Raw genomic sequence first — 14,591 nt, 5'->3', positions numbered from 1 at the left:
AATGTCTGAAGTAGTGCTGGAGGGAACTGACACCATGAATCCTGCAGGTCTGTTAAAAAATACTTAAGAGCACGACGGGGTGGCGATCTCTTCTGAACAGCACGTTGCAAGGCATCCCAGATATGCTCAATAATGTTCATGTCTGGACAGTTTCGCGGCCAGTGGAAGTGTTTAAACTCAAAAGAGTGTTCTTGGAGCCACTATGTAGCAATTCTGGACGTGTGGGGAATCGCATTGTTCTGCTGGAATTGTCCAATCCCGTCGGAATGCACAATGTACATGAATGTATACAGGTGACCAGACAGGATATACGTGTCACCTGTCACAGTCGTATCTAGACCTATCAGGCGTTCCATATCACTCCAACTGCACACGCCCCACAGCATCACAGAGCCTCCACCAGCTTGAACAGTCCCCAGCTGACGCGCACGGCCCTTGGACTCATGAGGTTGTCTCCATACCGATACACGTCCGTCCGCGCGATACAATTTGAAACGAGACCCGTCCAACCAGGCAACATGTTTCCGGTCATCAACTGTCCAATGTCGATTTTGACGGGCCCAGGCGAGGCGTAAAGATTTGTATCGTGCAGTTAACAAGGGAGCCTTAGACTCTGAAATCCCATATCGGTCATGTTTTGTTGAATAGTTCGCACGCTGACACCTGTTGATGGCGCAGCACTGAAATCTGCTGCAATTTGTGGAAAGGTTCCACTTCTGCCACGATGAACGATTCTCCTTAGTCATCGTTGGTCCCGTTTCTCCAGGCTCTTTCTCCGGTCCCGGGGATGTCGGAGATTTGATGTTTTACCGGATTGCTGATATTCACTGTACACTCGTGAAATGGTCGTACGTGAAAATTCCCACTTCATCGCTACCTCGGAGAAGCTGTGTCCGATCTCTCATGCGAAAACTATAACACCACATTTAAACTCACTCACATCTTAATAACCTGCCATTGTAGCAGCAGTAACCGATCTAAAACTGCGCCAGGCTCTAGTTGTTTTACATATATAGGCGTTATCGACCGGAGAGCCGTATTCTTGATGTATACATATCTCTGTATTTGGATACACATGCCTATACCAGTTTCTTTGGCGCTTCAGTGTACGTTGCATATGCTTGACATCATTCAGGTATGGGAGAGATCTAAAGTAATATGACACATAGAAGAAAAACTTCAACAGCCAAGATCGCTAATTATAATTTTCTCCTTTAAACCTGTCTGTGGACGCGAGCTTGACCAGTCAGCACAGTACACATGATGTTTTATGTTAATCTTATTTTATTATCAGCCACTTTCTGCATGTCTCTGGAACGATCCGTCATGTATTGTACGTATGATCGGCATAAAATATGATTGTGGAAATTTAGATTTGCTGGAAACAGTCATCAAAAATAAAATAATAATGAGCGATTTTGACTGTTGAACTTTTTGCTATTACATTTGAAAGAACATATGATGAAATTTTGGGAGTGATTCAGGGTTAGCTAGGGTGCTGCTCTAACACAACCGAACTGAGCCTGGGTGACATCTATGAGACGGTCATTCCAATACTGCTTCAGCTCTAGGATAGCATTCATAAACTATAGTGGTTGCCATGCGGTGACAGCCAGTCTCTTGGCAACCAGCATCCACACTTTTCCAAGTGTAAGAGATCTGGAGAATGCGTTGACCAGGGTAACATTCGAAGACCTTCTGTATCGACGTAGAGCAAGACAGCAATTGGAAAATGCGTTCTTGCGTTAATTTTTTGAATGATAACAGCCTGAAGACCACTAAGGTATGGCACAGCAGCTAGGCTTAAAACAGATGCTGTCCAAACAGCCAGCAATGCTAGAGAGAGGTGGACATGTGCATCCAATAGCAGTTTGTACCATTACGTCAGGTACTGTTCCCACATGACGATGACTATTGCTATCTGGCAATGTTCGTTCTCACTGGAGCTTGCACATACATCAGTCGTGATGCTGACTGCAGAACCGTGACTCGTCAGGAAATATGACGTGGTGCCACTCGTGTGACGAGTATTGTCGTTGAGCATATCGCTATTGAAGTACCTCTCTTTCTTTGCTATCTCAAGGAAAGCCGCAACAAGGGTCGCCATCCTAAATGCGCACCAGACATCGTAGCGCTGTTGATGTGGACTCTTTCCTTACTGCAAACAAGACGATTTCCTAACTCAAGGCACGTGACATGGCTGTATGATCCGGCACACCAGAGAGCACAACTTGACAATACTCTCGGGCGCTAGACGTGTGAGGCTATCAAGATGTTGCACTATGTTGAATATGCCGCTGTCGAATTCCGACATGTGAAAGTAGATGTTCCTCTTCCTCCATGAGGTATTAAAAAGAATTCAAAGGTGAATGAGGAGCCAGCTGCATAATCTTTCTTCATACACAGAGTGTAGATGGCATTACTGCTACCTACATTGTCGGTCGCACTGAAATGTTACTTCAAGAATATCCATGCATATAGGATACTCCATGCCAGGTTGACATTTGCTGCATGCCACCTTCATGGAACTGCAGTTATAATGTGGCGTGGTAGTAGGGATGCAACAGACATTTTGAACAATGGGAGGAGAGCAGCAGGCATTCGGGAGGAAATCTGACTGTTGACCGCCACGTTGCCTAAATGCAGGAGCTGGCGCATGATGTCACCATGCCTGGGCCCTCGCTTAAGCCATGCCCCCCCCCTTCCTAGCTCATGTCATTCCTCTCCCCTTTCCTCCCCTCTATCCTCCCTCCTCCCCCCTCTCCTAAACTCATCCACTTCTTGGAAACCGTCCAATCATAGAGCTTGTAAGCCAATTGCATTACACATATGTAGCATAGTTACCGCTCTGAGCACCCCACTGCCCCATCAGCTTGTCGAATCACATTTTCAGCTCCTCCTTAACCCTAGTGATACCAAGAGGGGTGGGGGGTTACTTTATGTGTATCTTTTGAAAATATAATAATGTAGTCAGCCACATTATATTTTTGAGATCTGAAAAATACATTTGTTGTTTTTAATGAATTATTCTACCAGATTCCATATACGTTTTATATTTTTCGGTTAAACTTAAGGGAAAAATGTAAATCTCATTGTCGATCGCAGGTGTTACTTATCTCAGTTAACTCCGTATTCAATATTTCCAGGTTGAGGGCCTTACTTGCACATCAATATCTCTTTGTAAAGTATGTTAAGATTAAAAGTCAACAAGAAAGAATGAAATTCACACATAAATTATTTAGTGGTGGTCATAAACTCAGTAGTTCGTGCTATTGAAAGTGTGTTGATATTGCTAAGAGTGTGCTAAAAGGTATTTTCAGGTTGTGGGCCTGATTTACACATCATTATGCCTTTAAAAAGTATGTTGTTAATATAAATAAAACAACAATTACAGAAGGTTTTTCTTTTTTTTAATTTTTTTCCGAGTGGGCATATGTAGGCCTCCCCCTTCCTTGGTAATGCACGTTATAGGAAATGCCTTGGTATTGCTAGTATTAGACGTAGACCAATCAGAGTGCTTCCTATGGCAAGGGTGGGAGGGGCATAACATCATTCTCGTCCAGTGATAGTGCCAACTGTATAATTTCTGTGTGGCATTGTACATATTCCTGGGGCCCTACACAGTGAGATATTATAGTGTGAACAGTTTGAGAAGATATTATTTTGCTACATTTTATGTTTCCTATGTAGTTACTGTGAGCAGTACGTTCATGAATACGAGTGCGTGTGTGTGTGTGTGTGTGTGTGTGTGTGTGTGTGTGTGTGTGTGTGTGTGTGTGTACGTGCGTGTGCGTGTGCGTGTGCGTGCGTTTACAGTTCGCAAATACTGTAATTGGCTTTATTTCGTATGTTAACGTTATGCGAGAACAAAGATTTGAAGTTACAACTATTTCCACATCAAAATCTATAATCTATTTTTTTCTATTTTGAAGGCATTTGTGAGCAAAATGCAAAACGCAGGTAATCCATTTTATTTGTAGGCAGTAATGTAAGTTATATACGCTACTTTGTGACTGTAATGAAAGTCTTATTTAGACCATATATGTCTCGCTTTATTTCAAAGCATCTTCAATAGTCAGATGAAGTAGGAAGCATAAAATCTGACCACTGATGACGATTTGAAATAAACACAAACTCGTATGGTCTAAATTAGATTTTTATTACAGTTGTAACAGACGGTATATAACTTATACTACTTGTAAAATGTAAAATAGTTTGTTCACTTATACTTAGTACAGTTTTGCGCTGTGAAGACTCTATATTGCAAGTAAAGCGCGCAGTATTTTGATGGTAGTGGGAGCAGCACTGTTATTGCAAATAGTGTTCAAGAAACCGTGGGCATAAGAAACTATCATCAATTAAAGATTTTGATCAAACGCCTGATCGGAGCGAAAACAATATTCCTTAGAAATCCCACAAACGGATGTTTGTCCGAATTTTTCATACCCAAACAAAGAGAGGGAGATGGACAAATGGTGTATCAGCATGAAGTCTATGTTTCCAAAGAAAGATTTAATTGCATGAAAACAATTTGGGTGATAACTAAAAACATAATTAGCGTTTTGGGGGCAACTGAACTATTTCATGAAAGAATGAATGAGGTGCCACTTGGCGACATTTGTCTCAATGGTCTCCTTGTATGTGAATAAGAAATGGTTCAAATGGCTCTGAGCACTATAGGACTTAACATATTAGGTCATCAGTCCCCTAGAACTAAGAACTACTTAAACCTAACTAACCTAAGGACATCACACACATCCATGCCCGAGGCAGGATTCGAACCTGCGACCGCAGCAGTCCCACGGTTCCAGACTGCAGCGCCTAGAACCACACGGCCACCTTGGCCGGCTGTGAATAACATATGAGCATCTCAGGTGCTCTATATGATTTCGAGCATCATTCAAATGCTTGTCGATTGGTTCTCTAAACTATTTTATTTCTTACTTTTAGACGATTCATTTCACTTAATATCTGACTATTTTTTCAATATCTTTTTATTAGAAGTTTTTCAGAAATGTTTCACTTCGCCAACCAGCATTTTAAGGGAGAAGATGATAATGTTATAAACCAGAAAAATGTAGTGATCTTAGTGACCGGCTAATACATCTTTTTATTATTTCGATTTTAAGTTTAGTTGAGGCTAAGTTCCATTGGAGTGGATAACATCTGTTCTTACCGACAACAGGAGAGAGGAAGTCGCAGATCCACATGGCACGTATCACATAGGCACACAGCGGTGGGAATTACTGCAGTGAGCAAGTGGTTCAGAAACGCTGGCTTCGAATAATCTAATGCAAAATCAATGCTAAACAAACAACAATTCAAATAAACAGTTGGTAAGCAGAATCATCGAAACTACCAGGCAGCTTCCAGTCCGAAATGGTACGGCACAAAGGCTTTCTCGGGTTTCTTTAGAAGGCTGCTCGTTTAATTCGACTGTAACCGACACGGCTGCCCGCCTGCTCGGTGCTGGCCGCTGCGGGGTGCCGGACACGGCACTGCCGTCCTAGGTCTGCCTCGTATCTAAAGGTTCCTGAGGCGGACCAGTCGTGTGCCTGACGCAGCCTATGAAACCGCGACGGCGGGTTTACTTGACGACACTGGGTTGCGCGACCAAGTTTCGAAACTGCGCTACAGGCCACACCGCGCCCGCAGCCTGCGGTTGCTCACGTCACTGGCGGAACTAAACAGTTGTTCTAACTATGCCGACACGAAACTAATAGCTGGGCGTGAACTGGAGTTACGTGTCGTGTCGGTAGCCTCTCGACGAAGTTATTAGGGTCTTTCCGAAAGAAACGAGCTGGGGGCCACAAAATGAAAATCCCTAAAGGGATCATAATAGCAATGCCCAAGAAAGAAGGTGTGGGCGGCGCAAGGGACCGAGGCCACACACTCTACATCTACATCTACATCTACACCCATACTCTGCAAGCCACCTGACGGTGTGTGGCGGAGGGTACCTTGAATACCTTTATCGGTTCTCCCTTCTATTCCAGTCTCGTATTGTTCGTGGAAAGAAAGATTGTCGGTATGCCTCTATGTGGGCTCTAATCTCTCTGATTTTATTCTCATGGTCTCTTCGCGAGATATACGTAGGAGGGAGCAATATACTGCTTGACTCCGCGGTGAAGGTATGTTCTCGAAACTTCAACAAAGACCCGTACCCAGTTACTGAGCGTCTTTCTTCCACTGGAGTTTATCTATCATCTCCGTAACGCTTTCGCGATTACTAAATGATCCTGTAAAGAAGCGCGCTGCTCTCCGTTGGATCTTCTCTATCTCTTCTATCAACCCTATCTGGTACGGATCCCACACCGGTGAGCAGTATTCAAGCAGTGGGCGAACAACTGTACTGTAACCTACTTCCTTTGTTTTCAGACTGCATTTGCTTAGGATTCTTCCAATGAATCTCAGTCTGGCATCCGCTTTACCGACGATTAATTTTATATGGTCATTCCATATTAGATCACTCCTAATTCCCACTCCCAGATAATTTATAGAATTAACTGCTTCCAGTCGCTGACCTGCAATATTGTAACTAAATGATAAAGGATCTCTCCTTCTATGTATTCGCATCTCATTACACTTGTCTACATTGAGATTCAATTGCCATTCCCTGCACCATACGTCAGTTCGTTGCAGATCCTCCTGTATTCAGTACAATTTTCCATTGTTACAACTTCTCGATATACTACAGCATTATCCGCAAGAAGCCTCAGTGAACTTGTAATGTTATCCACAAGGTCATTTATATATATTGTGCATAGCTACGGTCCTACGACACTCCCCTGCGGCACACCTGAAATCACTCTTACTTCGGAAGACTTCTCTCCATTGAGAATGACATGCTGCTTTCTGTTATCTAGGAACTCTTCAATCCAATCACAAAATTGGTCTGATAGTCCATATGCTCTTACTTTGTTCATTAAACGACTGTAGGGAACTGTATCAAACGCCTTGCGGAAGTCAAGAAACAGGGCATCTACCTGGGAACCCGTGTCTATGGCCCTCTGAGTCTCGTGGACGAATAGCGCGAGCTGGGTTTCACACGATCGTCTTTTCCGAAACCCATGCTGATTCCACTCGCTGGTGGAGGGAGACGGGCGCACACCCACGTGACAGGAGGAGCACGTGCACGTGTCCACGAGTTACTGCGCTCACGAGGAGAACACGGCAAGTGCCACAATCTGATCTCCCAGAAACCAGAGTCAGTGGGGGAGGGACGAAACTAAGCGAACACGTGCCTCGCCTTATCCGTAGGCTGTCAGTCGATCGTCTCTGAGAAAACGACGCTCACAGTTTTCGAGGTAGTTTCTGCGCCTTTCAGCGCGCCATAATCTCTGTCGAAATCGTGACACAGTGGCCAGCGTCCAGCTTCACACTTTTGCACCCCGTGTTCGAAACCTGATTTTTCTTTGTATTTTTGTTTTTACTTATGTAGTCATGGCCGTAGAAGATTACTGGACGAATGTTTTCCAATGACGTTGTCCTTACTAGCCTACTATCTGTATGTGTGGTGAATGAATTAACAAATTAATGAACGGGAAAATTATTTGGTATTGTTTTCGGCGAAATTGCTGCAGTGTATATTGAATGCTAATCAACTGCAAACCCCAGTATTTGGTAACCTGATTCGTTATGTATGATTTTCCGTGAAATTATTGCCAACGTATGAAACCTCCAGCAATGTTAACGACATTTCTTTCAGGAGTCAGAGTCATACTAAGAAATGCCACAAAGTCAAACCTGTCAGAGCACAATGCGCGTTTCCGGAATGTTTCATCCTAGGGAATGGACCTTGTAACACCTCCGTTTGTTTTAGCCGACCTGATCTGATCTGGTCGAATAGAAGCCCAATAATTATTATTAATGTCACCGTGTACCTAATGGGGCTGGCAACCGGAATTGACTGCTACGGAAGTTGTTACTTTCCAGTTCGTCCTTCTCAAATGCTGTAATAATGAAATGTCTGGTAACAAGAAAAACACCAACACAGTTTCACTAATTACGAACCTATATTCGTCTCAAAAACACAAAAAGGAGGAGACAGCCACTGCCTTCGTCATACATATCTAATTACGGCTAATCTCAGCACAGGCTTCTTCATTTTTCATTATCGTCACACGTTAATCCGTCACTGCAATCCAACACTGCAATCCAAAAAGATGCCGGCGCGGTAGACGCGGAACCAAAATATCGGCACTAGAATATCACTAATCACTCTCGTAATTATACTTGTTCACTTTCCCGGTATTATTCTAGTACAAAGGGGTTAAACCACGGCGATGGCAACTCCCTTTGTCGTTAAAGTCTTGCACTATAACAACTGGCTTCCGCACACCTCTACCCGCAACGTGGCACTCCTTCAACTCCACACTCGCTCTCGCAACACGACACAATCGATTGTTCGCCCTATCGACCTGTGCCGAGTGCAAATTTATAGTAAGGGCCTACGGACCCCTTACAAACTGAAGAATATATGGATACATAAGAATAAAATATAAGAATTAATACTATAAGAAGATGAGAATTTGAAAAAAACTGTAACCTCTGAAAACAGGATGCAAATATATACAGGGTGGTCCATTGATCGTGACCGGGCCAAACATTTCACGAAATAAGCGTCAAATGAAAAAAACGACAAAGAACGAAACTTGTCTAGCTTGAAGGGGGAAACCAGATGGCGCTATGGTTGGCCCGCTAGATGGCGCTGCCATAGGTCAAACGGATATCAACTGCGTTTTTTTTAGATAGGAACCCCATTTTTATTACATATTCGTGTAGTACGTAAATAAATATGAATGTTTTATTTGCACCACTTTTTTCGCTTTGTGGTAGATGGCGCTGTAATAGTCACAAACATATGGCTCACAATTTTAGATGAACAGTTGGTAACAGGTAGGTTTTTTAAATTAAAATACAGAACCTGGTATGTTTGAATATTTTACATATTGCACCATTTAGATTACCATCGATAAAATGGGGGCCAATTATCCTTCCTCCCATAATGCCGCACCATACATTAACCCGCCAAGGTCGCTGATGCTCCACTTGTCGCACCCATCGTGGATTTTCCGTTGCCCAATAGTGCATATGATGACGGTATACGTTATTGCTGTTGGTGAATGACGCTTCGTCGCTAAACAGAACGCGTGCAAAAAATCTGTCATCGTCTCGTAATCTCTCTTGTGCCCAGTGGCAGAACTGTACGCGAGGTTCAAAGTCGTCGCCATGCAATTCCTGGTGCATAGAAATATGGTACGGATGCAATCGATGTTGATGTAGCATTCTGAAGACCGACGTTTTTGAGATTCCCCATTCTCGCGCAATTTATCTGCTACTAAAAATCTACTTGGGCGTCATCATTTGTTGCAGGTCGTGGTTGACGTTTCACATGTGGCTGAACACTTCCTGTTTTCTTAAGTAACGTAACTATCCGGCGAACGGTCCGGACACTTGGATGATGTCGTCCAGGATACCGAGCAGCATACATAGCACACGCCCGTTGGCCATTGTGATCACAATAGCCGTACAACACGGTATGAACCTTTTCCGCAATTGGTAAACAGTCCATTTTAACACGGGTAATGCATCACGAAGCAAATACCGTTCGCACTGGCAGAATGTTACGTGATACCACGTGACCTTTACAGCGCCATCTATCACATAGCGAATAAAGTGGCCCATCTAAAACATCCATATTTCGTTACGTACTACACCAATATGTAATAAAAATGGGGGTTCCTATTTTTAAAAAAAGCAGTTGATATCCGTTTGACCTATGGCAGCGACATCTAGCGGGCCAACCGTCTGTTTTCCCCCTTTAATCTAGATAAGTTTCGCTCGGCTAACCCCGCACGGAATTAATTTTGTACGGGACCTTCAGAGCGCGAGTCGTACTCGCACTTGTTCGGTTTCTTTTACCAGTAAGCAACGCAATCTGTCTCTTGTAACACTCCGTATCATGGCCTTGTCAGTGAGCCCTCTCTTTGGCTACTTGTGGGGCGGCTGCAAAATACACTGACAGAAAATAAATCGGAACACCAAGAAGGAACTGTGCAACATAAACGAAAGTTGGTAGGCCTGTTTCCACATTGCAAGGATGATATATATTCAGACTTCAAGGCAGTTACACAAGAGTGGCGGTAGCAACACCACTATGGCCCGCCCGGTTAGCCGTGATATCTAACGCACGGCTTTCCGGATTGGGAAGGAGCGCCTGGTCCCCGGCACGAATCCGCTCAGCGGACTTGTGTCGAGGTCCGGTGAGCCGGCCAGTCTGTGGATGGTTTTTAGGCGGTTTTCCATCTGCCTCGGGGAATGCGGGCTGGTTCCCCTAATTACGCCTCAGTTACACTGTCGACGATTGCTGCGCAAACTTCCGCACGTACGCGTACACCACCATTACTCTACCACGCAAACATAGGGGTTACACTCGTCTGGTGTGAGACGTTCCCTGGGGGGGTCCACCGGGGGCCGAACCGCACAATAACCCTGGGTTCGGTGTGGGGCGGCGGAGGGGTGAAGTGGACTGCTGTAGTCGTCGTGGGGTTGTGGACCACTGCGGCTGCGGCGGGGACGGAGTCTCTCCGTCGTTTCTAGGTCCCCGGTTAACAAACAATACATACAATACCTATGGGATCGGACGCGGTGAGTTGATGTTGGTCAAGAATGTCTTTAAAGTCACAAACACGCCATTACCAATACCTCAATGAGTTAAATCTTGTAATAGCGCTATGAGCAACTAGATGTTTCTTCTGTGATACTGCAGAAAGTCATGGCAGGAATGTAGCAGCAGTGGTTACGAGAATCTACGGTCGCATGAAGTCCGGCTTCTGGACGACCACGTGGCACTACCGAGAGGGAAGACCACCGTGTTCGGCGTATGGCTCTGGTGCATCGTACATCTGCAGCAGCATTTTGAGCAGCAGTTGGCACCACAGTAACACAACTAACTGTTACAAATCGGTTGCTTCAAGGACAGATCCGGGCCAGACATCCTGTAGCGTGTGTTCCACCGACACCAAACTACCGACTTCAGCGGTGTCAAGCGAGAGCTCATTAGAGGGCTGGGTGGAAGTCTGTTGTGTTTTCTGATCACAGCTGGTTCTGCGTCAGTCCCAGTGATGGCTGTGTGTTCGTTAGAAGGAAGCTAGTTGAAGACCTGCAACCAACCTGTTTGTGTGCTAGGCACACTCGACCTGCACCTGGAATTGTTGTCTGGGGTGCGATCTCGTATGACAGCAACAGCACTCTCAGGGTTATCCCACATACCCTGACTGTAAATCTGTACGTCAGTCTGGTGATTCGAACTGCTGAGCTGCCATTCATGAACACCAGTTCGTAGGGTGTTTTTCAACAAGATAACGCTCGCCCACATACGGCTGTTGTAACTCAACATGCTGTACAAAGTGTCGACGTGTTACCTTGGCGTGCTCAATCACAAAAATCTGTCTCCAGTCGAGTAAATAAAGGATATCATCGGACGACAACTCCAGCGTGGCCGGCCAGACTGTAGCGCCTAGAACCGCTCGACCGCTACGGTCGCAGGTTCGAATCCTGCCTAGGGCATGGCTGTGTGTGATGTCCTTAGGTTAGTTAGGTTTAAGTAGTTCTAAGTCTAGGGGACTGATGACCTCGGAAGTTAAGTCCGATAGTGCTCAGAGCCATTTGAACCATTTTTTGAACCCCAGCGTGACCGACAAATATCATAAACCGTTGCTGTACTGACTGACCATGTGCAACGGGCATGAAACTCTATCCCACAAAGAGACATCCGACAGGTGTACAACATAATGCATGCACGTTTGTATACTTGCATTCAATGTTCTGGCCGTTACGTCGCTTATTAACGTACAAGCACTTCACATTTGCAATGGCTTATGTCGCGTTTACATTAACCTATGGTCTTGCAATGTTAATCACTTCAATATGTTACCTAGACAAACGCATTCCCGCAGTTTGATTACTCTACATTAACTATTTTTTGATGTTGTGATTTTTTCCCCTTACTGCATGTGGTTGGTTATTTTTAGTTTCTAAATGTTGAAATGTCTAGTAGTCTTGTGGAATTTTTGGATATCACAACTTTTATACGGGTCTGAAAGCTATTTGTGCGAACAGCCTGAAAGTGTTGGAGAACGTAGTCTACTGTTCGCAGCCGTCAGTCCACAAGTTCACCATTCAGATCCCGAGAAACTGAAATAACATGTTCTAATTCTAAGAACAAGCAAAGGAGGCCATGACGATAAATAAAAAGTCTACTACCGTTTAAACTGAGCAGTATATCCTGACAAAACTTCACACGCACTAGAATTAGTCTGGAAAATCACTGAAGCTTGTTCTGCCGTACTCAACGCCTGACACAGTTCAGAAACGATTTCTACTCTCTGTTCCTACGTATGCAAAGTTATCTGCTTACCTTACAAGTGGAAAATAATCTGAGACACTTGCTTCGCGGGTTTCTGAAATACACTACGTGATCAAAAGTATACGGACATCCCCAAAAACATATGTTTTCATATTAGGTGCATTGTGCTACCATCTACTGCCAGATACTCCATATCAGCGACCTCAGTAGTCATTAAATATAGTGAGAGAGCAGAATGGGGCGCTCTGCGGAAATCACGGAGTTCGAACGTGGTCGGGCGATTGGGTGTCACTTGTGTCATACGTCTGTTTATGAGGTTTCCACACTCCTAAACTTCCCTACTCCACTGTTTCCGATGTAATGGTGAAGCAGAAACGTGAAGGGACACGTACAGCTCGAAAGCGTACAGGTCGACCTCGTCTGTTGACTGACAGACCGCTGACAGTTGAAGAGGGTCGTAATGTATAATAGGCAGACACCTATCCAGACCCACATAGGAATTGCAAACTGCATCAGGATCCACTGCAAGTGCTATGACAGTTAAGCGGGCGGTGAGAAAACTTGGATTTAATGGTCGAGCGACTGCTCATAAGCCACACATCACGCCGGTAAATGCCAAATGACGCATCGCTTGGTGTAAGGAGCATAAACATTGGACGATTGAACAGCGGGAAAACGTTGTATGGAGTGTCGAATCACGGTACACAATGTGGCGATCGGACTGCAGGGTGTGTGTATAGCGAATGCCCGGTGAACGTCATCTACCAGCGTGTCTAGTGCCAACAGCAAAATTCGGAGGCGGTGGTGTTACGGTGTGGTCGTGTTTGTCATGGAGGGAGGGCTTGCAGCCCTTGTTCTTTTGCGTGACGCTGTCACAGCACAGGCCTACATTGATGTAGGCTTCCCACTGTTGAAGAGCAAATTCGGGGATGGCGATTGCATCTTTCAACACGATCGAGCATCTGTTCATAATGCACGGTCTGTGGCGAGTGGTTACACGAAAATAAAATCCCTGTAATGGACTGGCCTGTACAGTGTCCTGGACTCAGTCCTATAGAACGCCTTTGGGATGTTTTGGAACGCCGACTTCGAGCGAGGCCTCACCGACCGACATCGATACCTCTACTCAAGTGCAGCACTCCGTGCAGAATGTGCTGCCATTCCCCAGCAAACCTTACAGCACCTGATTTAACGTATGCCTGCGAGAGTGGAAGCTGTCGTCATGGTTAAGAGTGGGCCAACACCACATTACCGATGGAGGGAGCCACGAACTTGTACGTCATTTTCAGCCAGGCGTCCCAATGCTTTTGATGACATAGTGTGTAGCAGGGGGCTCATCAAAAAGCGAAACACAAGCCTTCTAGTTAAATTATAGAGCCACGTAAGTTGTCGACTCAGTTTGACAAGATATACATGGTAGCTCATTCGATCGAAAAAACAAAAAAGCAGTCATGTCAGTCGTCATTGACGCCATTCGAGGCTTAAGCGGACACGGGCGCGGACAGGATGGCGGCACATTTTGTAGCACAGCGTAACAAAGACGCTTTGTCTGACGACAATCAAATAACTTCCTCAGTTGTTGCTCGCCTGTTCCGAAAGGATACCTGCGTTTCTGTTTTTCAGAGAATCGGCGCTTGGCGCTCTTCCTTCTCGATAGGTGGTGCTACGTATTTCTAGTCGACTTGTTTCGGTTGTCATTTCTGTATGGGTATTTTGCTCTGCTTGTTTAGCAAAGCTCACCGTAGCTTGCTATTTATTTGTGTGTGCCTTAGGATTACTGTCGACGTTATTGTTGTTTCAGTAAGACTGGTCATCTTTCTGTCGCCAGTGAAGTCTTTGCCGCAAGGTGCGACTGGTTTCATCTTGGGACGGTGCACATTTCTCGTAGAATTCCTCTGCAGTATCACGGATGCGTTCCTGTAGCCATTGTACTTTGGCTAAGTCTCGGAGCTGCCGGGTCGGATAGTCTCTTGGAAGGTCTAGGGCTGCCCGAACGGCTCTGTTCTGTAGGAGTTGTAGTGTTTTTATGCTGGAATTAGGGGCATTTCCCCGGACTACCGCTGCATAGTCAAGTAGTAAAGGAACGGGGCGTCTGTAGACGATGATGTCCAGACGAGGAAGTAAGAACGAGAATGGGTTGTGGGATTGGGTTTCTTCACAGATGAACTTCCTCAGCGTAGACACTTCAGTCTTTATACAGTCGCGGGGCTAACGCCGAATG

The 14,591-nt window shown here is 45.1% G+C and overlaps 1 protein-coding gene across 1 annotated transcript in view; it reads right to left on the bottom strand.

The window, feature by feature from the left end:
• The window catches only part of LOC126424647 (serine/arginine repetitive matrix protein 1), a 653,808-nt gene that overhangs the window by 233,873 nt on the left and 405,344 nt on the right, over positions 1-14,591 (bottom strand). The gene's annotated exons all lie outside the window — the stretch shown is intronic.

The sequence above is a fragment of the Schistocerca serialis genome, chromosome 10 (genome assembly GCF_023864345.2).
Source record: "Schistocerca serialis cubense isolate TAMUIC-IGC-003099 chromosome 10, iqSchSeri2.2, whole genome shotgun sequence".
Lineage (NCBI taxonomy): Eukaryota > Metazoa > Arthropoda > Insecta > Orthoptera > Acrididae > Schistocerca > Schistocerca serialis.
This window is presented reverse-complemented; position numbering and strand designations above follow the sequence as displayed.